At 43.7% G+C, this 21,810-nt stretch overlaps 1 pseudogene across 1 annotated transcript; it reads right to left on the reverse strand.

The window, feature by feature from the left end:
* Window positions 1-1,506: 1,506 nt before the first annotated feature.
* Window positions 1,507-5,416, reverse strand: LOC309865770 (myosin phosphatase Rho-interacting protein pseudogene; annotated as a pseudogene). The gene has a single exon. The product of its transcript is annotated as a myosin phosphatase Rho-interacting protein pseudogene (transcript).
* Window positions 5,417-21,810: the final 16,394 nt, after the last annotated feature.

Below are 21,810 nucleotides of genomic sequence, written 5' to 3' on the forward strand. Positions count from 1 at the left end.
TTTCTCTAATATCTTCCATGCCTCTTTCGAGCCCGGCTAGAACCTTGAGAATTGTCATTCTGAACTCTAGATCTGACATATTACCAATGTCTGTATTGATTAGGTCCCTAGCCTTCGGTACTGCCTCTTGTTCTTTTTTTGGTGTTGAATTTTTCCTTGTCATTTTGTCCAGATAATAGTATATGAAGGAGCAAGTAAAATACTAAAAGGGTAGCAACAACTTCAGGATAATATGCTTTAACCAAATTAGAAGAGATTCCAAATCGTGATGGGGGAGAAAGGGGATAAAAAGAGGTTCAAAAAGGAAGAAAGAAAAAAAAAAGAAAAAAGAAAAAAAAGAAAATAATTAAAAAAGAAAACAAATAAGAAAAATATAAAAAAGCAAAAATATATATATTAGATAAATTGGTTTAAAAACGTTTAAAAAGAAAAAGGTAAATGTTAAAAAAAAATTTTACCCGAAGGCTAGAAAAAAAAACAAAAAATGAAAAAGAAAAAAATTAAATTAACTGCAAGAGTAAAAAAATTCACAGGGAAAAAGCCCTGAGTTCCGTGCTTTGCTTTCTCCTCCTCTAGAATTCTGCTGCTCTCCTTGGTTTTCAAACTGCACTCCTTGGTAGGTGAACTTGGTCTCGGCTGGATTTCTTGTTGATCTTCTGGGGGAGGGGCCTGTTGTAGTGATTCTCAAGTGTCTGCCCCAGGCGGAATTACACAGCCCTTACAGGGGGCCGGGGTGAGTAATCCGCTTGGGTTTGTGTTCAGGAGCTTTTGTTCCCTGAGCACTTTCCGTAGAATTCCGGAGGACGGGAATACAAATGGCGGCCTCCTGGTCTCTGGCCTGGAGGAGCCGACAGCCCAGGGTCGCACTCCTCAGTGCGCGCTCAGAGAACTGTGCCCAGTTACTCCCGTCTGCCTGACCTCCGGCCGCGCTCCGAGCTCACTGAGCCTGCGACTGGTTCAAGGTCACCCCGGGCTGCGAGCTTACTGTTGGCTCTGTCTCTGTAGCCGGGCTTTCCCGTTCCAATACCCGGAAGCTCTGCGACACTCAGACATCCCCGATCCTTCTGTGACCCTGCGGTACCTGAGGCCACGCTGACCCCGCGTGGGCTTTGCCCCGGGTAGTCTCTGGAGCGATGTACCTCAGCGGAACAGACTTTTAAAAGTCCTGATTTTGTGCGCGGTTGCTCCGCTGCTTGCTGGGAGCCGGCCTCTCTCCCCGGGGTCTATCTTCCCATCGCTTTGGATTCACTTCTCCGCCGGTCCTACCTTTCAGAAAGTGGTTGTTTTTCTGTTTCCAGAATTGCTGTTCTTCTTATCTTCGATCTGCTGATGGATTTTCAGGTGTTTGCAATCTTTAGATAAGCTATCTAGCTGATCTCTGGCTAGCTGAAGTAGTCTCAGCCTGCTACTTCTCCGCCATCTTGACTCCTCCCCTTATAGATTTTCTTGAACAGATATTTCATCATTTGCTGTTTGCCCCTAACCCCTGAGCTGGAGACTTTAGTATTTCTTTTTCTTTTTTTTTTTTTTTTGTGCAAGATTTAATAAAAAACAAACAAAAATAGGAATGGCTGCTTTCGACATTTTCCAGGTCGTGAAAGGTTCCCCACGATGACCTGGGGTGTGGCTCTAAGCTGAAGTAGTGGGACGAGTACAAAGTGCTGTCCTCCCAAGCCGGAGGCAGTGAATTGCAGGTTCCGAGCCACGTCCCCACCCCTGCTCCTCCAGCTCCTCCCAAAGGCGCGTGAGTGGTTGGCGCGGCCACCTGATGCCCTGCTCTCTCCCTGCGGGGCCCACACACAGCCCAGCGAGAGCCGCCCTCGCCGACTCCGCACCCTGCACCCGGCGGAACAAGCTAGCTTATCGACAGGCTGCTGGGCCTTAATACTGACAGTGAGTGCGGTGGACAGCGGTGGGCGGGGGCTCTGCGCAGACCCTGGCCGGGAGCGGACGGCCCTCCTGGCCCTCGCTGCTTGGCTAGTTTGAGAATACCATGGAAAAAAAGCTTTGACAAAGACGTAGGAAGCTGGAATCAACACAGCAGGGAACGGTGTGAACAACCCATAGACCAGTCTCTCATGCATCCATACCCACAGTTAATGATGACAACATAACAACAACAATAATAATAATAAAAAATAAAGGTACAGACAAAAAGCAGCGCTTGGGTAGTGCTGCTGCAGGCTGGGAGGGGTGTGTGTTCAAGTGGAACGGGACGCGGCTAGTCTTTCTTCAAGTCCCTGGATTCAAAGAGCTTCAAGCGTTCTTGCACCATCAGGCCTTTCTTCAGACTCTTGGACCTGATGTTTCGGAGTTGCCGGCTGACACAGGATCTGTCTTTCTTTAAGAAGTCAGGGTTGCTTTTAGATTTCATTATATCGTATCCTGACACGGGGGTGTTTTCCAGGGATTTTTCACCCAGTGCTTCCGTTGCTGCTTTCAGCTGCTCTTTCAACCTGCTGATATCACAGTCGGCCTTTGCCCTCACAATACTGAGCTCTGTGTAGATGTCCTTGTACTTGTCACTAGCATACTTCTTGTCCCGCAATGCCGTCTGTAGCTCATCTTTGAGAGAGCTGATCTCCTGCTTCAGGTACTGTATTTCTGACTCCTTGACCCGCAGTAAGACCTCTAACTCATAGGCATCCTTGCCCTGTGTGAGCGGGGAGCCAGCAGCCTCTCCGCCTGCGTCCCCAGTCAGCAGAGTCCGTAACCGTGCAATCTCCGCAGCCAGGCGGTTGTTCAGCTCCTGATTGTGGGCATTGAGCTCCTGGTTCTCACGCTGGCACTGCCGTAGGGCCTGGCGCTCAGCCTCCAGCGCCTGGGCCAGGTGGGCATTCTCCAGGCACTTCTGGGAGTACTGCTCCGAGAGGACCTCCAGCTCCCGCTGCACTGATTGCAACTCCTCCAGGTACTGTCGTCGTAGGGCCTCGATGTCGGAGTTGATGCTGCTGATCTGGGACCTCTGGCTCTTCTCCAACTCACGCTCCATCTCCTCCCGGTGGGCATTCTTCATGGCTTCAATGGCTGAGATAGTGGCTGCCGTCTCCTCGGCTAGGAGACGATCCTTCTCCTCTCGAAGCTTTTCCAGCTCCCGCTGGTGCTGCCTCTGCAGGTCCTCAATCTTCTTCTGGTGCGTTTCTTCCATGGCTGCAAACCCTCGCTCGCACGTGGCCTGCAGCACGTAGCCCTCCCGGGCGCTCTGCTCCCGGCCCAGAGCCACCCTCAGCTGGTCCTGCAGGAGCCGGTTCTGCTCCAGAAGGTCGGAGGCCTCCTTCTGGCTCTGCTCCAACTCCTTCTCCAGCAGAGAGGTCAGCTCATGAGTGGAAAGCCGGTCACTTCCATCCTCGGAGGAGGACAGGTGCAGGGGGGCAATGGGCACCTGCTTTTCTTCCCGGAGAGGAGTGGTCTCCACCTGATGCCACCGCTGCTCGATCTCCACGTGGACGTTCTGTGTCTTGAGGTCAGTGGTCACAGGCAGCCCTGGGCTGCGGTCAACCTCCATCCCCAGGGCCATGTCGTCTGCCGCCGGCCCATCTGTAGCATCGAGCATCCCGAAGCGCTTACGGCGCTCTTCCCGCCGCCGAGCTCGCTCCCGCTCCAGCTCGCCGGCCTCAGCCTCGGGGTGGGCATCAGAAGCCCCAGTGGCACTGGCCCTCTCCTGAGCTAAGGCCTGCTGGATAGGGCGGAACTCAGCCCAATCAAAGGTCTTAGAGCGGCCCTCCCGCCTCCGCTCCCTAGCCCGGCTCCTCTTCTGCTCGGGGTCTGGCTCTCCACGCTCTCCCTCAGGCTTCTCACTCGGCCTCAGGCAGGTCTCAAAGGAGGAGCTGCTCCGGTTCTTTTCCTCTGGCAGTGAGCTCGTGACGTCTGGGGCAGAGGTTGGATGGACATGCTTCATGATGGTCTGGATCCAATTCCGCCGAATTCCAGATGTCATGGCAGAGAGAGTGAATTCGCCCTCCTTCGTATGTATCTGGAAGCCATAGTTTCTCTGGACTGGATACTTGGTGACGTCGGAACATGTAGACAAGTCAATTTCCCCATCCAAGTCAGCCGCCTCCTCAGCTGCCGAGTCCCTGTAGTATCTCAGACTTTGATCAGCGAGGACAAACCAGTGTTTCTTCCACTGGCCGTCCTCGTACTGCTTGGTCAGCCAGCCTTTCTTGAAATTCAGCAGGTCGGGCGTCAGGGAGGACTCCGTGGACCTCCTGTCCAGTGACTTGGCTCTTCGGTGTGGAGACAGGGGGGAGGCCGAGGTGTCCGGAAGAGGCGCTGTGGGGGCTTCGCTGGGGAGGTCCCGTTTCCGGGGAAACGCCCTCTTCTCACTGCGACCCTGGCGTGTGTCACTTGATGGTGAGGGCCCGGCTGACGAGTTCGTCTCCATGTGCTCTGCCTTCTCAATGTCCAAGGCCTCAAACTTCTCAATGACCTGGGACCTCCTGTTGTTGGGGGTGCTGGGGCTGGGAGGGGAGAGCGGCGGGGGCAGCTGCTGCTCTTCGGCCTTCAAGTCCTGCTTGGTCTTCTCCAGGGAGAAGTAGCCGCTCTCTACCCGGACTTTGCGGCCACAATCCATGCGGTCGCTGCTCATGGTGCTCTCCTCATCTTTGCTCTCCAGCCCAGGTTCCCTCAGGGTGCTGGCAGCAGGAGGCTGGCTCGGGCTGGGACTCTGAGCGGGACTGAGGCTGCTCCCATCAGGCTGGTCCTTGGCCCTCATTTCTTCCTGCCAGAGTGTAGACTTGGTGGTGGGGACCTTCTCGGCACTGGGAATACTGCTGCTACTGCTGCTGCTAGTGACAGCCACCTTGGCTGGCCCTGGTTCCTGTGGTGTGGGAGGCTCCACCTTCCGCTTCTTCTTTTGATTCTGCTTATTGGTCCTGGGATAGACCATGAGCATCTCTAGCCATCCGCTGATGATCTCCTTGGTTTCCGCCCGGATGAAATGTTCCTTCTCAGGGGTCAGAATGCACAAGGAGAACTTCTGACCTGTCCGGCCCTCCCCATCCACCACGTCTGTGCACTGGTTCATGTTGATGGTGCCCTGAGGCAGGGTTGTGGGCATCTCATCCAGGGCGTAGCGCAAGAGGCCGTGCTCGTAGAGGATGAAGAACCGCCGCTGCCATTTCCGAGACCGATGCACTGGGTTGTCGAAGTCTGTCCCATCGGGAGCCAGGAGCAGCCAGCCACCATAAATAGGTTTTGCCTGCGTCAAGTCCTCGTCGTTGAGGAGATGCGATTCGCGGGGCTTAAAGCAGTTCTGACACTTGCTCTTGTTGAAGATGTTGGCCTGGAATTTCCTGCACGGGTTCTCCTTGGCCGCCGACATGGTCGGCGCCGCAGCGGCACAGGCCCGGTGGCCCGGCCCGGCCCGGCGCGCGCTCCGCGGCGGACGGCGGACGGCAGCTGGCGGGCGGGCGGCGGCACCATGCACGGCGGGCCCGGGGCGGGCTCAAGCCCGGCTCAGCGCGGACGCCGCGGCATGCCCCCGCCGGGCGGCCGCCTCACAGCCGGGCCGCGGACGCAGGCCCGGCCGCGGCCGGAGCGCGCCCCCGGCGGTCAGGGCGGCCTCACGGACGCCGGGATGCGGGCCGGGCCTCTCCTCGCACGACGGAGCGGCGCTGCACGGCGCGCCGGGGCACCTCGGCGCCGAGCCCCGCGCCCGGGCCCTCACACAGCGCGCGGTCCCCGCCGCCCGCCCGCACAGCCGCCGACCGGCCGCCGCGGGCCCATGGACGCGGCCTCCCAGGCCCGCTGCCTCCCCGCGCTCCGACCCGGTTCTCAGGCGCCGGGTCGCTGCCGGTCCCCGGGGTCCGTCCGCGCCGCCACCGCTGCCCTCGGCGCCCAGCGGCCGCAGCAAATGGTAGCGGAGCGCCTCGCGCACTCCCGGGGCGGGGCGGGGCGGGGCGGGCCGACTTTAGTATTTCTAAATAGTAATTTTTTCATCAATTTCTCCAGGGAGGAGCATGTCAGTAGACTTCTTTATACTTCATATGCTGTAAGTGATTGCCTTATAAAAGATATTAGAAATGGAAAAAAATTATAAAAATGAAGAACAAGTTTATATTTTCCAGGGGTTAAGGTGAGGGTTGTGGGTAGGTATGTGAGATGGAAGGGAAGTAGGTGAGGCTATATCAGGGCAACATATGGGATCTTTGTGATTATGGTAATCTTCTGTACACTGTCAATGTTACTCCTCTGACTGTGCTATTATACTGAGATTTTTTAAAGTAGTTATCATTTGAGTAAATGTTGTAAATGGTACACAAGATGTCTCTGTATTTCTTGTTACAACTTCATGTGGGTCTACAATTATTCAAAGTAACAAGTTTAATTAATATGCTCCCCATTTGGGTGTTAAATTATGGCAGATAGGACTATGGCACAAGCCTTCATGAATAATTATTTAGGCCTTAAAATGAAAATTTATAGAAAAAGAATAAATGGAGAAATTGGGTGAATATGTAAAATATAGTGTTAAGCAATCTGTGCAAGATAAAATATTCTTTGTTATAAACACACTTAAAAATAGAAATGGGTGCCCTGGCCTGCAGAGTTCTGGCATCAGTGCTTCCCAGAGCATTGGTTATGTCCTCTGTGTGACTGTAGCACAGTGGTGACTTCTGAATGCCCAGAAGCATTCCAGGGTATGCTTTGCCTGGATCATTGTTGATATATTCAGCTACACATCCCCTCAACCACCCATCACCAAAGTGACTAAAAGGAGAAACATCCAACAGTGGAAAAATTCAGAGACTGTGCCCTCTCCATCAGAAATATTTGATATGGACATAAACAGTATGTTGGAAAGGGAATTCGAAGTAACAATTACCCAGGCACTGGCTAGGTTGGAGAAAACCATTAATGACAACATAGAATCTCTATTGGCAGAAGTGAAAGCCACTCAGGAAGAAGTTAAAAATGTCACCAATGAGATCTAGTCTAATCTAAATATTCTAACAGCTAGGGTAACTGAGGCAGAAGATAGAATTAGTGATCTAGAGGACAAACTGATAGAGACAAAGGATCAAGAGGAAACATGGAAAAAACAGCTTAGAAGCCATGAAAACTGAATTAGGGCAATAAATGACACCATGAAACGTTCCAACATCAAAATAATTGGGATCCCTGAGGTGGGTGGAGAAAGAGAGAAGACTAGAAGATATAGTTGAACAAATTCTGTTTGAAAATTTTCCCAATTTCGGGAATGAAAGAAGTGTTCATGTCCTAGAGGCAGAAAGGCCACCCTCTCCAGAAACTTGATAGTGAGACTCATGAATCATAATTTTAAGCAAGAGCTTCTAAGGGCAGCTAGGGGGAAGAGATTCCTTATGTACAGAGGACGGTCCATCAGAATGACATCAGACTTTTCCACAGAAACCTGGCAAGCAAGAAAGGGTTGGAAAGACATATTCAGGACACTAAATGAGAAGAACATGCAGCCAAGAGTACTTTATCTAGGAAGACTGACAGTCAAAAATAGCATGGAGGACATGGGGAGTTAGAGAGGAGAAGGGAGTTGGGGGAAATTGGAAGGGGAGGTGAACCATGAGAGACTATGGACTCTGAAAAACAATCTGAGGGTTTTGAAGGGGTGGGGGGTGGGAGGTTGGGGTACTAGGTGGTGGGTATTATAGAGGGCACGGATTGCATGGAGCACTGGGTGTGGTGCAAAAATAATGAATACTGTTATGCTGAAAAAAATTTTTTAAAAAATGGATGGAGATATAAAGAGCTTCCCAGACTGTCAAGGTTTAAAAGAGTATGTGACCATCAAGCCAGTACTACAAGAAATATTAAGGGGAGTTCTATAAAAGAAGAAGGAACCCAAGAGTGTCACAGAAGAGAAAATTACAGAGACAGTCTATAGAAACAAGGACTTTACAGGCAACATGATGTCAATAAAAATGTATCTTTGATTAATCACACACAACATGAATGGCCTAAACCCTCCCATAAAGAGCACAGCATTGCAGATTGGATAAAATGACAGGACCTATCCATATCTTGTCTAAAAGAACATTTAGAAATTTGGAAAGAACCCAAATAGATGGAGACTAAACAGAATCCTTCTAAAGAATGAATGGGTCAACCAGGAAATTAAAGAAGAATTGAAAAAATTCATGGAAACAAATGAAAATGAAAACACAACCGTTCAAAATATGTGGGACACAGCAAAGGCGATCCTGAGAGGAAAATATATAGCGGTACAAGCCTTTCTCAAGAAACAAGAAAGGTCTCAGGTACACAACCTAACCCTACACTTAAAGGAGCTGGAGAAAGAACAAGAAAGAAACCTTAAACCCAGCAGGAGAAGAGAAATCATAAAGATCAGAGCAGAAATCAATGAAATAGAAACAACAACAAAAAAATAGAACAAATCAATGAAACAAGGAGCTGGTTCTTTGAAAGAATTAATAAGATTTATAAACCCCTGGCCAGACTTATCAAAAAGAAAAGAAAAAGGACCCAAATAAATAAAATCATGAAAGAAAGAGGAGAGATCAAAACTAACACCAAAGAAATACAGACCATTACGAGAAAATACTATGAGCAACTCTATAGCAACAAATTTGATAATCTGGAAGAAATTGATGCATTACTAGAGACATACAAACTACCAACACTGAACCAGGAAGAAATAGAAAGCCTGAACAGACCCATAAACGGTAAGGAGATTGAAACAGTCATCAAAAATCTCCAAACAAACAAAAGCCCAGGCCGAGATGGCTTCCCAGGGGAATTCTACCAAACATTTAAAGAAAACTAATTCCTATTCTCCTGAAACTGTTCCAAAAAATAGAAATGGAAGGAAAACTTCCAAACTCATTTTATGAGGCCAGCATCACCTTGATCCAAAAACCAGACAAGGATCCCATCAAAAAAGAGAACTACAGACCAATCTCCTTGATGAACACAGATGTGAAAATTCTCACCAAAATACTAGCCAGTATGATTCAACAGTATATTAAAAGGATTATTCACCACGACCACGTGGGATTTATTCCAGGGCTGCAAGTTTGGTTCAACATCCGCAAATCAGTCAATGTGATACAACACATCAATAAAAGAAAGAACAAGAACCATATGATACTCTCAATAGATGCTGAAAAAGCATTTGACAAAGTACAGCATCCCTTCCTGATCAAAACTCTTCAAAGTGTAGGGATAGAGGGCACATACCTCAATATCATCAAAGCCATCTATGAAAAACCCACCGCAAATATCATTCTCAATGGAGAAAAACTGAAAGCTTTTCCGCTAAGGTCAGGAACACGGCAGGGATGTCCATTATCACCACTGCTATTCAACATAGAACTAGAGGTCCTAGCCTCAGCAATCAGACAACAAAAGGAAATTAAAGGCATCCAAATCGGCAAAGAAGAAGTCAAATTATCACTCTTCGCAGATGATATGATACTATATGTGGAAAACCCAAAATATTGCACTCCACAACTGTTAGAACTTGTACAGGAACTCAGTAAAGTGTCAGGATATAAAGTCAATGCACAGAAATCAGTTGCATTTCTCTACACCAACAACAAGACAGAAGAAAGAGAAATTAAGAGGTCAATCCCATTTACAGTTGCACCCAAAACCATAAGATACTAGGAATAAACAAAACCAAAGAGGCAAAGAATCTATACTCAGAAAACTATAAAGTACTCATGAAAGAAATTGAGGAAGACACAAAGAAATGGAAAAATGTTCCATGCTCCTGGATTGGAAGAATAAATATTGTGAAAATGTCTATGCCACCTAAAGCAATCTACACATTTAATGCAATTCCTATCAAAATACCATCCATCTTTTTCAAAGAAATGGAACAAATAATCCTAAAATTTATATGGAACCAGAAAAGACCTTGAATAACCAAAGGAATATTGAAAAAGAAAGCCAAAGTTGGTGTCATCACAATTCCGGACTTCAAGCTCTATTACAAAGCTGTCATCATCAAGACAGCATGGTACTGGCACAAGACACATAGACCAATGGAACAGAATAGAGAGCCCAGAAATAGACCTTCAACTCTATGGTCAACTAATCTTCGACAAAGCAGGAAAGAATGTCCAGTGGAAAAACGACAGCCTCTTCAATAAATGGTGCTGGGAAAATTGGACAGCCACATGCAGAAAAATGAAATTGGACCATTTCCTTACACCACACACAAAAATAGACTCAAAATGGATGAGGGACCTCAATGTGAGAACGGAATCCATCAAAATCCTTGAGGAGAACACAGGCAGCAACTCTTCAACCTCAGCCACAGCAACATCTTCCTAGGAACATTGCCAAAGGCAAGGGAAGCAAGGGCAAAAATGAACTATTGGGATTTTATCAAGATCAAAAGCTTTTGCACAGCAAAGGAAACACTTAACAAAACCAAAAGACAACTGACAGAATGGGAGAAGATATTTGCAAACGACATATCAGATAAAGGACTAGTGTCCAAAATCTATAAAGAACTTAGCAAACTCAACACCCAAAGAACAAATAATCCAATCAAGAAATGGGCAGAGGACATGAACAGACATTTCTGCAAGGAAGACATCCAGATGGCCAACAGACACATGAAAAAGTGCTCCACATCACTCAGCATCAGGGAATTACAAATCAAAACCACACTGAGATACCACCTCACAGCAGTCAGAATGGCTAAAATTAACAAGTCAGGAAATGACAGATGTTGGCGAGGATGCGGAGAAAGGGGAACCCTCTTACACTGTTGGTGGGAATGCAAGCTGGTGCAACCTCTCTGGAAAACAGCATGGAGGTTCCTCAAAATGTTGAAAATAGAATTTCCCTATGACCCAGCAAATGCACTACTGGTATTCACCCTAAAGATACAAACGTAGTGATCCAAAGGGGCACGTGCACCCAAATGTTTAGAGCAGCAATGTCCACAATAGCCAAACTATGGGAAGAACCTAGATGTCCATCCACAGATGAATGGATCAAGAAGTGGTATATATACACAATGGAATACTATGCAGCCATCAAAAGAAATGAAATCTTGCCATTCGCGACGACATGGATGGAACTAGAGCGTATCATGCTTAGCGAAATAAGTCAAGCAGAGAAAGACAACTATCAGATGATCTCCCTGATATGAGGAAGTGGAGATGCAATATGGGGGGTTAAGGTGGTAGGGAGAATAATAAATGAAACAAGATGGGATTGGGAGGGAGGCAAACCATAAGTGACTCTTAATCTCACAAAACAAACTCAGGGTTGCTGGGGGCGGGGGGTTGGGAGAAGGTGGTGGGGTTATGGACATTGGGGAGTGTATGCGCTATGGTGAGTGCTGTGATGTGTGTAAACCTGGTGATTCACATACCTGTACCCAGGGGGACTGTACACACTCCCCAACCCCCCTCCCAACCCCCTCTCTTTTCTGGCTGGGTTTAGACTTTCTTTGTTGTTCTTTCTCTAGCTCCTTTAGGTGTAGGGTTAGGTTGTGTATTTGAGACTTTCCTTGTTTCTTGAGAAAGGCTTTTATTGCTGTGTATTTTCCTCTCAGGACTGCCTTTACTGTGTCCCACAGATTTTGAACCGTTGTGTTGTCATTATCATTTGTTTCCATGATTTTTTTTCAGTTCTTCTTTAATTTTCTTGTTGATGCATTCATTCTTCAGAAGGATGCTCTTTAGTCTCCATTTATTTTGTTTCTTTCCAAATTTCCTCTTGTAATGGAATTCTAGCTTCAGAGCATTGTGGTCTGAAAATATGCAGGGAATGATCCCAATCTTTTGATACCAGTAGCTACCTGATTTATGACCCAGGATGTGATCTATTCTGGAGAATGGTCCATGTGTACTAGAGAAGAATGTGTATTCTTTTGCTTTGGGATGAAATGTTCTGAATATATCTGTGATGTCCATCTGGTCCAGTGTGTTGTTTAAGGCCTTTATTTCCTTGTTGATCTTTTGCTTGGATTATCTGTCCATTTCAGTGAGGGGAGTGTTAAAGTCTCCTACTATTATTGTATTTTTGTTGATGTGTTTCTTTGATTTTTTTATTAATTGGTTTATATAGTTTGCTGCTCCCATGTTTGGGGCATAGATATTTAAAATTGTTAGATCTTCTTGTTTGACAGATCCTTTGAGTATGATATAGTGTCCTTCCTCATGTCTTATTATAGTCTTTGGCTTAAAATCTAATTTATCTGATATAAGCATTGCCACCCCAGCTTTCTTTTGATGTCTATTATCATGGTAAATTATTTTCCACCCCCTCACTTTAAATCTAGAGGTGTCTTTAGGTCTAAAATGAGTTTCTTGTAGACAGCATATTGATGGATTTTGTTTTTTATCCATTCCACTTTTCTGTGTCTTTTGTTTGGGGTTTTAGCCCATTTACATTCAGGGTAACTATTGAGATATTTGAATCTAGTGCCATTGAATTTAGTGCCAATGTTACTGTATATTGTCTCTGTTCCTTTCTGGTATACTACTTTTAGGCTGTCTCTTTGCTTAGAGGAACACTTTCAATGTTTTCTCTAAAGCTGGTTTGGTGTTTACAAATTCTTTTAGTTTTTGTTTGTCCTGGAAGCTTTTTATCTCTCCTATTTTCAATGACCATCTAGCTGGATATAGTATTCTTGGCTGTATGTTTTTATTGTTTAGTGCTCTAAATATATCATTCCAGTTCTTTCTGGTTGCCAGGTCTCTGTGGATAAATCTGTTGCCAATCTAATATTTTTATCATTGTATGTTACAGACTTCTCGTCCTGGGCTACTTTCAGGATTTTCTTTGTCACTAAGTCTTTTAAATTTTACTATTAGAAGATGGGGTGCTGACCTATTCTTATTGATTTTTAGGGGGGTTCTGTGCAACTCCTGGATTTTGATGCTTGTTCCCTTTGCCATATTAGGAAAATTTTCTAGGTGGAAATTCTCTCCTATACACTTTTTGCCCCCTCTCTCTTTCTCCTTCTTCTGGAATCCCAATTCTAATGTTGTTTTGTCTTATGGTATCACTTATCTCTCAAATTCTCCCCTCGTGGTCTAGTAGTTGTTTGTCTCTCTTTTGCTCAGATTCTTTATTCTCTGTCATTTGTTCTTCTGTATCACTAATTCTCTCTTCTGCCTCATTCATCTTAGCAGTAAGAGCCTCCATTTTTGATTGCACCTCATTAATAGCTTTTTTGATTTCAACTTCATTTGATTTTAGTTCTTTTATTTCTCCAGAAAGGGCTTCTATTTCTCCATGCAGGTTTTCTCTAATATCTTCTATGCGTTTTTTGAGCCTGGCTAGCACCTTGAAATTTGTCATTCTGAACTCTAGATCTGACATATTATCAGTGTCCATATTGACTAGGTCCCTAGCCTTTGGTACTGCCTCTTGTTCTTTCATTTGTGGTGAGTTTTTCCAACTTGTCATTTTATCCAGATAAGAATATATGCAGGAGCAAATAAAATACTGAAAGGGTGGCAAAGACCCCAGGAAAATGTGTTTTAATCAAAGCAGAAGAGACCCCAAATTGTTGGGGGAAGAAAGGGGTAAAAAGAAGTTCAGAAAAAAAATTAAAAAAAGAAAAAAACAAAGTTAAAATATAAAAAGGAAAAAAAATATATATATATATTAGACTGGTGAATAAATCAGGGTCACTCACCTAATTTTGGGAGTATTTTGGTTTCTTAGAAGAAAATACCTCCCAAAATTTTAGAGATTGAAAAACATATATAAGGCAAATATGATTAAGGGATGGAATATGACTATAAAGATGAAAAAATTAAAAAAAATTTTTCTAAAAAAGGAGTTGATAAGATAAGTTGGTTGGGAGAATAAAAGAAAAGAAAGTAGAGAGAATTTTCTCTGGCTGGAGACTAGAACAAAGCCCTGTGCTATATTTAGGGTATATTTTGATCCATTAGAAGAAGTTATATCCCACATTTTTTAGAAGAAAAAACCCTATGTGTATACAAAAAATAACGTTAGGTACAATGACGGATGAAATAGGAGTATAATAATGAAGGTTCAAAAAAGATTTTTTTAGGGGCGCCTGGGTGGCTCAGTGGGTTAAAGCCTCTGCCTTCAGCTCAGGTCATGATCCCAGGGTCCTGGGATCGAGCCCCACGTCGGGCTCTCTGCTCAGCAGGGAGCCTGCTTCCCCTTCTCTCTCTGCCTGCCTCTCTGACTACTTGTGACCTCTATCTGTCAAATAAATAAAAAATTAAAAAAAAAGATATTTTTAATTAAAGGTATTGTTAAGATAAACTCGCTAAAAAATGTTAAAAGAGGAAAGAGTAGATGTTAGAAAAATTTTTAGCAGAAGTAAAAAATAAAAAAGATTAACTTCACAAGAGTAAAGTATCATGGGGAGAAAGCTATGAATTCCATGCTTTGCTTTCTCCTCCACTGGAATTCCACTGTTCTCCTTAGTAAGGGAACTCGGTCATGGCTGGATTTCTTGCTGATCTTTTTAGGGAGGGGCCTGTTTTAGTGATTCTCAAGTGTCTTTGCCTGAGGCGGAATTGTACCACCCTTACCAGGGGCCAGGCTAAGTAATTGGCTGGTTTGCTTTTGGGAGCCTTTTTGTTCCCTGAACACTTTCCATAGAGTTTTGGAGGACGGAAATGAAAGTGGCAGCCTCCCAGTCTCTGGCCAGGGGGTGCCAAGAGCTTGGAGTCCCACTCCTCAGTGTGCTGTTAGAGAAAATCACTCAATCACTCCCAGCTTCCTGGCCACCAGCTGTGTTCCGAGCTCACTCAGCCTGTGACCAAGCATCTCTGTCTCTGGTGCACAGCCCTGCCTGGAGTCTCCAAGCCCTGCAGATCCCTGCACTCTTCCAGGGGGGTCTCCCGGGATCTTGTGGGGTCCCTGCTCACTGAGCAGTGGCCTGTGCCATGGATCAGAATTTAAGGTAACCTCAAGTTGCGAGCTCACTCCTCGGCTCCATCTCTGTAGCCAGCTTCCCTGCTCTAATATTTGTGAGCTCTGTGACACTCAGACACACCCCTGATCCTTCTGTGACCCCACGGGACCTGAGACCACACTGTCCCTGCATGGACTTTACCCCGGTTTAGCCTCTGGAGCAATGTCCCTCAGTGGAGCAGACTTTTAAAAGTTCTGATTTTGTGCTCCATTGCTCCACTGCTCGCAGGGAGCTAGCTGGCCCCTCCCCCCGTGGTCTATCTTCCTGTCACTTTGGATTCACTTCTCCATTGGTCCTAACTTTCAGAAAGTGGTCGACTTTCTGTTTCTAGACTTGCTGCTATTCTTCTCTTTGATCTCCTGTTGGATTTGTAGGTGTTCGGAATGGTTTGATAAGCTATCTAGCTGATCTCCTGCTACCTGATGTCATCTCAGCCTGCTACTTCTCCGCCATCTTGACTCCTCTCCCCTGCGATGAAAATTTTTAAGATTCATTCTCTTAGCAATTTTCAAATATACATTTGTTTGCTAACTATTAGTAGTTAACTATTGATAATATTGATAATATCAACACATTTGTTATAATGATGTGGTTTGAAGTAGGTAAGATTTGGGAACCAATGGCTAAGAGAATTCTTGAGACATTTTTTGGTGCAAAAAAGTGTTTTTATTATAACAGTAGTTAGGATCCCTGGGCAGAAAGAGCTGCATGCTAAGTGTGAGGTGTGAATGATTAAATATTGTGGAGTTATATACTTTGGGAGTTAAAGACAAGGGAAGCTTTCAAAAGGATTTTCATATTGTCAACCTAGTGTTGTTTTTCCCTCTAGAAAGACATTAACATTAAAACTGGGGGTTCCAGGAGGAATTAAAATATTAGTTGTTTTAATTCTGCCTGCCTCCAGTATTTGTCAATGGATTGCAAGTTATAAGAAGATTTGATTTTAGTTACATTTATTTTGCCTTTGTTCTCCATGACAATAATACATAGTTAACTACTGATAGTAATAAGTTCATTATTGACAGTTAATCAATAAGTCATTAACTATAGTCATCACACTATACATTATATCCCATGATTTATTTATTTTATAACTGTATGTTTGTACCTTTTATTACAGTTACTTGGATAATTCTCTTTTCTAGGGACTTTCATGTGCATTATAGGATGTTTGGCACTATGCCTGCCTTCTACCTGATAGATGTCAGTAGCATACTTCCTAGTTGGACAACACAAAGTATCTCCAGACATTGCCAAATGTCACTTGGGGGAATCATTGCTCTAGAAAGTTACAGACTCTTTAAAGCAAAAGAGGGTAGAAATGCAGTGTGTCTTTATGACATATGAAAAAGTAAAACATATTGATGTGGAAATGTTGGGGTTTGGAGCTGACAGCCAAGAAAGAATTCTTGAGACATCTTCACTGCAAAAAGCTGGTTTTATTAAAGCACAGGTCAGGACCTATGGATAGAAAGAGCTGCACTGTGGTTGTAAGGACTGGTGATTACATAGTTTTAAGTGGACAAGGGCTTAGGGGACAAAAGGAACCTCCAAAGTATTTTAGAAACAAGGTTTCCAGGACCCTGAGGGGCCTAGCTAATGTTAGGAAAATGTTATTTATTATTCTTTCCTAAGAAGTCAGTTATGAGGCCTTTCAGTTGTGTGTCAGTGGACCCTATGCTTGGAGGATGATTGCTAACATGTATCTTAGGAGCTAGAGATAAAAGAAATTTCAAAGGGAAATTTTAAATGTTAGTATAGACTCACAGGTTCCTGGGGGGTTGGGCTAAGTTGCCTTTTACCCTTAGCAGGGAGCTTGACCCAGGGCTGGGTCTCAGGACCCCTGGATCATGACCTGAGCCAAAAGCAGATGCTTAACTACTGAGCTACCCAGGTATCCCAAGAAACAGTATTTTTATAAATTAAGCAATAAAGTGTAAAGAAAAAAATGCTAATTATTTTTTTAAAACTACTCAGTATAGTGTCAGAAATACATATACCCACATACCCACTCACACACACATTTATTTGTTTATGAATACTTTGAATACTGACTTTTGGAAACACATTATTAATTTTTAGAATGTCCTGTAGATATTGATGGAAACTGCATTAAATCCACAGCTTATATTCCTCACTAAACATTGTGTTCTGTCCCACTTTTTCATCTTTGGTGTCCTCAGAAACATTTTGTGATGTTTTCTCCGATGACACTTATATCCCTTGGTAAATATATGACTTAATATTTTGGGGTTTTGTTGTTTTTACTCTTGTTAATGGATACTTTTTCTTCTCATATATCTACATATGTTTTTCTTAGACTCTTTCATGGCTTAGTCTGCCAGAGACCAATGATGCTGACTCCCATATGGTTTTAATTGGCCTGAGAGGAATGTACCCAATGTCTTATTTTGATTTCACTTACACCCAACTTCCCCAAAGACTGTCACCACAGCCGGCTAGAGGGAACTGCATTGTGGAGTTGCGGATTTGGGTGAAGAAATGTAATAGTCAAATATGGGAATGTCACTCAGAGTGCTCTGCTTCTCTATGGAGAAAAATGTTCCAGATGCAAAGAGGAGCGAAGGCCTCAGCAGTCAGATGGAGGAGTATGTATTAGTATGTATTATCCCTTTGATCTAGGTCACAACCAAGTGTTGCAATTAAACCAAGGTTGGGCTCACAACCATAGGTCTGAAGGGAAATGACAGCTATAAATATCAACCTCTTAAAGTATTTGCACTTCTAGAAATGCAGAAGATACTTCATTTATTTATGTCTGCTCAGTTTCAGGATGTTCTGTGCTCACCAAACAGCCAATAAATCCCCAAATCAACTATATTTTTGACCTGAATCAATCAGGTGTGAACCTGATTCCTGCAGTTTCAGAGTCAACCAGCACATTCTGGGACCTGTCAATGGTGGAAAGGAAATCAGGAAGGGAGGAAGGGGATGGATTCAGCTCATTACCTAGATGTTTTATTGGTGGTTTGTTTCCTGGAGGTGAGTAGGGAGAGAGCAGAACCTAAAGTATGAATGGTTGATCCCTCCTATTCCTTCTCTACTTCCCTTCCCCACTTAATATAAAGAAAGCCAGGCTTCTTTTGGCTTTTGACAGTGAGACTCCCTCCCCCCCTCCCCAATGTACTGTATGCCAACCAAACAGGCTAGTGAGAGAATAAAGACAGATTGCCAGGTTGCCCTCTAGACATGATTATCTTGATAATTAATAATAATAATAATAATAATAACAGCTAATATTTACTGAGTGATTTTTATACCTCAGACATTGTTCTAAGGGCTTATATTATATTAACTATCTTCATCTTCATGATGTCACAAGGTAGGTATATTATTATCACCTCCCTTTCCTATTTTACCAGCTTGGAAATTGTAGTAAGGAGGTGGACACTTGCCAAAGGCCACACCATTAGGACGAGGTGGAATTCAAACTCAAACAGTTTTGTCAGAATTCAAACTCAGACAGTCTAACCTAGAGGGGTGGCTGCTCTACACTGTGTCCCAGAAAGGCATTTATGCCACACTTCCCCTCATAGGCAGAAGACCACATAATTCTTCTAAAGAAGGAATTGCTTGGTCCTCTGGCCACATCCATACACCTTCATTTGCCTCCACCTAGCAGTGTTTCACCAGGATAAGCCTGAGGTGGAGAGTTGCTATTGTGTAGCTGTTCCTTGTGGATGACACATTTTGGGTAGAAAAGAGCTGTTCCTCATCTCTGTTTCTCATAACTGACGCAGTATTTTGTTCATGTGTGTATGACTGTGTCCGAGGTGACACCCTTCGGACATATCCATGTTCAGCTGAAGATTCTGAAATGTTATTCAGTCAACTAGAAACCTTACAGGTCCAAACACTCTGAGGCTAAACTTTCCAGCTTCATCAAAAACCAAACAAGTGTTCCTGTGCTGAGACCATTGCAAAATTCAGCCAAAGAGTCAAGGCTGCCCCCGATCCCAGAGGTTGCAACATGAAAGTTGCTGTGCTTTTGACAGACTAGGCATTTCTTCTGAAAGTTTCCTCTTGCACAGAAAGCAGCGTGAACCTCAGTAGTGCTCTTCTGTCTCTGCTCACTTGATTACCACAGTTCATGGGCTCTGCATTTAAGGCTTCATTGGGTTTAGAGAGGGTTCATATTTTTCTTCTCTTTATGTGTGAGGTACAAAATAGTAATTATTTTAATTCCATGTAGTGAGTAGGTAAAAAAGAACATGTTGGACAAAAATGAGAAATTCAAATGATTAAGATACATAAAAAGATTCCAAAGTGGTAAACATTGTGACCGTGATCCCCCACGGGGACCTGAAATCCCGTGGGAGGGGAAGAAAGGCAGAGAAGAGACTCAGTGGGGACAGCCTGGTCAGTAACTTCAGAAATTGTGCCCACTGCTCCAAAAACGAGTGTTCCATACACCAGTTTCACAGAACTGAGATGGGAATGGAATTTCTCTCCCCCCACCCTGCCTGCCTCCACAGATTTGGGTGTGCCTTCTTGACAGTTTAGTCTGCCGGAGACAAATGATGCTGCCTTCCCTCTCTTGCCTCATTAGCTGGAAGGAAAAGTATTTAGCAGTGTATCATGGTTTCATTTAAGTGTGGTTTATGCAAAGCTTTATGTCATCATCCTTACCCTTCAACCACAATCCTGGTCTAATAACTACTTCCCACACCCAGACAGCTCCTCCCTTCCTACAACCATCAAATGTGTTACTAGTTTCTCTGACGTTTTCAATGTAAATTTGAGGTAATAACATAGACTTCAGTTGATCCTCCAAAAAGTTTTATTAAGTAAAGTTATCCAAGGAGTGTAGGTTAATACTTCCCATTGTGAAGACAATTTTCAGTTAAGCACTACATTTTACAGGACACTTTCTAGGCATGTGTATCCAACATATTTGTAACTATGTTGCAAAACTTTCCAAACACAATAGGGAAACCCATTACAATAAGAAGAATGAGAAATTGTTGGTATGTTAGTGAGAGTGCATTCAGCTTTGGGCAAACAGTCTCAGGGCCACTGTCTCAACATCTGAGAGCCTGGGCTTGAAGGCTGAGGACTTCATTAACATGGGGCTGGGCTGGTAGGGCTCACACTTGAGCAGAGATGGGAACCATGCTGGCTGCCAGCTCGGGGTCTAGGCAGTAAATGTCCCCTCCTGGAGGCCAGCATATGAGTATGTGCTGACCATCAATAAGGACACGAGTATGTTTTCCAGACCAGTGAGTCCTTCAGGGCCTGGGCTAAATTCACCAGCACCCTCCTCTCCCTTCTCCCCCTTACCATTTACCCAATGGTAAATCTGATACATCAGCCCTAATTTGCTTTGTGTTATACAATTTTGTAAACATGAAAGCTGATCATTTGAGCCACTTTTTTTTTTTTTTTTTACATTACTACTGAGTCAAGAGCAATGTGGTAATTGAAGTATAAGAATAAGATTTTGTATTGTTGGGCAAATTTATCAGTGACAAATACTGTGTCTCACTACCCATTTATACTCCTGTTCTTTTCTGGTGCTGAATAAAGATACATGACGTTACGGAGTTATAACAAGATTGGTATCACGAGGGCTCACTTTTAGCTGTCCTGCATTTTCTCTTACAGTTTGTTACAGCTTTCTCACTCTCACTCGGGCATCATCTAGTAAATTTGTAAAATCTGTATTTTTTTTTCCAGTAGATTTCCTTATACATAAATTTAAATGTAAGACTAGGAATCCTTTCTGACACTTGGACGCCAAAAAGAAGCATCTCTCTATTCCCTTGTTTACTCAATAGGTCTATCAACTAGACAGCATGCTCACCCTAGCAGAGGATAAGTTCCTCTCCTAATTATCTCAGTTATTGAAGGCTCCTTACTATGGGAGTTCTTACTATATCACATGGGGGAAATGAAGGACATACCCGAGTCCTCAGGGTTGCTTTGTTTTGGGGAAACCAGCTGCACTGTGTTGAGTAATTCAGTGAGAGGCACTGTTCTCTTTTCCCACTCTGAACATTTTGATCTGAACATCTCTATCACAGCAACTCTCTGTGCATATCTGGTAAATGGTTAAGAGATTCTGAGAATCTTTTCTAAAAACTTTTTCTATGAGAGAATTTATTTATTTCATATTGCTATTTCTTCTTGATTTAATTTTGGTAGTTTGTGTCTTTTTGAGAATTAGTCTAGTTCACCTGTTATCTGATTTATCTTACTACCACACTTTTAAAAAATTGATGTATAATTGACATATAACATTATCTTAGTTTCAGGTGTACAGCATAATGATTCAATATTTGTATATTTTACAAAATTATAACCATAAGTTTAGTAACATCAGTCACCATACATAATTATAACTTTTTTTTCTTTTCATGAAAACTTCAAAATTTTTACTTCTTTAACTTTCAAATATGTAATACTGTATTATGAACTATAGGCAGCATTCCATACATTACAACCTTTTTATTAAATTTTTTTTATAACTGGAAGTTAGTAACTTTGTCCTCCATAAACCATTTTACCCATCCTCTACCCTCTTCCTATGGGAATGATCAATCTGTTCTCTGTGATATGAGCTTGCCTTTTTTTGTTTGTTTTGTTTTTACCTTCCACCTATAACTGAGATCACATGGTATTTGTCTTTCCCTGTCTAATTTCAATCAGCATAGTACTCTGAAGTTCTATCCATGTTGTCATAAATGGCAATGTGTCCTTTTTTATGGCTGAGTAATATTCTGTTGTGCATATATACCACATTTTCTTTATCCATTTGTCTGTTGAAGGACATTTATGTTGTTTATATATCCTGGCTTTTGTGAATAGTGTTGTAATGAACACGAGTGTGCAAACATCTTTTCAAGATACTGATTTCAATTACTTTAGATATATACCCGAGACTGGAATTGCTGAATGATATAATAGTTCAGTTTTTA

The sequence above is a fragment of the Mustela nivalis genome, assembly GCF_964662115.1.
Source record: "Mustela nivalis genome assembly, chromosome: 5".
Classification (NCBI taxonomy): Eukaryota; Metazoa; Chordata; class Mammalia; order Carnivora; family Mustelidae; genus Mustela; species Mustela nivalis.